Source organism: Macrosteles quadrilineatus, unplaced genomic scaffold (assembly GCF_028750875.1).
Source record: "Macrosteles quadrilineatus isolate MER2022 unplaced genomic scaffold, UCM_ALF_1.0 Scaffold_1__1_contigs__length_201487025, whole genome shotgun sequence".
Lineage (NCBI taxonomy): Eukaryota > Metazoa > Arthropoda > Insecta > Hemiptera > Cicadellidae > Macrosteles > Macrosteles quadrilineatus.
Window position 1 is genome coordinate 77,918,233 of NW_026542594.1, and position 2,452 is coordinate 77,920,684.

The following is a 2,452-nucleotide window of genomic DNA, read 5'->3' on the forward strand; positions in this document are numbered from 1 at the left end:
AAAATTCATCATAATAAACTAATCATCTGTTGACAAATTGTTATTCCAATCTTAACAAATAAGGCATATAGAGATTTACAAAAAAATTGCAAGTTACAAAAAAGTTTGTAAATTTTAATGATACCTTTTTTGTTAAGATTGGATGAATATTAACAGAGAAACGTGTTGTTTTCGTAATGTATGGCCACTTTTCTGCATTTAAACAATGCTAATGCTCCTTTTACAGTACGTTATTTATATCTAAAATAAGGTTAATCTAAAATAAGGGATCATTGAAAACTACATACAATTTACAAACTTTTTTGTAACTTGCAATTTTTTTGTAAATCTAACGGTTTTCGTGAAATTTGGCATCAAATATTTTAAATGGCCGCCATTTTGAAATGTTTAATGATTTTTTAGTATAATTTCTAACGATAATAGCCCTAATAAGATTAACATTTTTGTAAAATATCAAAGCTGTATCTCAAACCGTTTAGGAGTTATTAATGTTTTTGTAAAAAACACATAAATGCCGACAGTCGGTAAACTAGACACAGCAGACCCATGTTCCTATGGTGAAATGTGTTTGTCTTGACCTAAGGAATAACGCTATTTACAAGTGTCCAGAGTGTAGTTACGAGACACCCTGTATATAATAACTTTCGTTTTTAATCACGAGTTTTCAAAACATTTGAATCTTAAAATAGGTTTAAATAGCACCGTTATTTTTGTATTAACCTTTAGCAACTGTAATGGCTGTGGAGTGTTTCCATTAGGTTGAATTCGAAATAAATCTTTGTTGATTACTGATTAAAGCTGCTTTTAGCAAGGATAATGATGCGTTTACGGTAAATGAAGAATGCACACATTTGTATTTTTCAACACTTTGAAAACAGTTATTAACAAGTATGTAGAGCGTGCAACTGTATATTAATAAGTTGATAATTGGTAACACATCGTACATTACGTGAAAATTAAATCAACTTGATAGTTATAAAGAAAACACTTACAACACATTACAAGAGTAGAAATTTGCTCCAAACTATTCTGCTCATCATCAACAACATAAGCCCGTATAAAATTAAATTTGATTCAATCGTAACAAAACCGTACCTGGCTTTTGAGTGTTATGTAGGCCTACTGTGTAGTATGTTAAACCTACTACAAAAATCAATAGTACGGTACCCGCTAGTAATCATGCTTATGGTGGATAAAGCATTACAATTGTATATATGTTGACACAGCAAATACATTAACTTTGGATTTTCCCAATACTAGCTGATGAAATTCACATTGCTCATTAAACCAAAATAAACATCAAAGTCAAACTGCCATTTTTGTTAAAGGCATATGGTTAATCTTCGTATTGATTTTGAGCTGAATTTTGCAAATAATCACGTAAGTTCAGCAAGGTGCCATATTATTTTATAATGTAGGCATTGTAAGTTTGTTGACCACTGGCATAAAATTGTATACACATAATAAATACTTGCTAAGTGTTATTGTAGAAACACGTTTGGCCTTACTAGAAAATAGGCCACATCAGTTATGCAAACATAAATAGACTGAAACCAATCCAACGCCGTATACACCATGTATGCCAGGCACTACAGTATGGTAGAAGCCAGCATATTAAGTCAACTATTAAAATACATGAGAAATTAATTAACCTACTTGTATAACAATTTGTGAATTGTACCGGTATGTGGCCTCAAATAACTCATTTCTATAATTATTTTAGCAAACGACATTCGCAAACGAAAGTAAATGTAACTAAAATGCGATACATAATACAGTAGTCTATATGTAAATAGAGAAAGAACATTAACTGTGATCATTTAAGAGTCCATTTACATTCCAAACAGTTAACATTGTATAAACAGAGTCCATTAGCTGCTGCTTGTAACAGTCTCGCTTCTCGCCACTGTGCTGTGTAGCTGATTGACGCTGGATAGTTCCACATTGTATAAACAGAGTCCATTAGCTGCTGCTTGTAACAGTCTCGCCTCTCGCCACTGAGCTGTGTAGCTGATTGACGCTGGATAGTTCCACATTGTATAAACAGAGTCCATTAGCTGCTGCTTGTAACAGTCTCGCCTCTCGCCACTGTGCTGTGTAGCTGATTGACGCTGGATAGTTCCACATTGTATAAACAGAGTCCATTAGCTGCTGCTTGTAACAGTCTCGCCTCTCGCCACTGTGCTGTGTAGCTGATTGACGCTGGATAGTTCCACATTGTATAAACAGAGTCCATTAGCTGCTCCTTGTAACAGTCTCGCCTCTCGCCACTGAGCTGTGTAGCTGATTGACGCTGGATAGTTCCACATTGTATAAACAGAGTCCATTAGCTGCTGCTTGTAACAGTCTCGCCTCTCGCCACTGTGCTGTGTAGCTGATTGACGCTGGATAGTTCCACATTGTATAAACAGAGTCCATTAGCTGCTGCTTGTAACAGTCTCGCCTCTCGCCA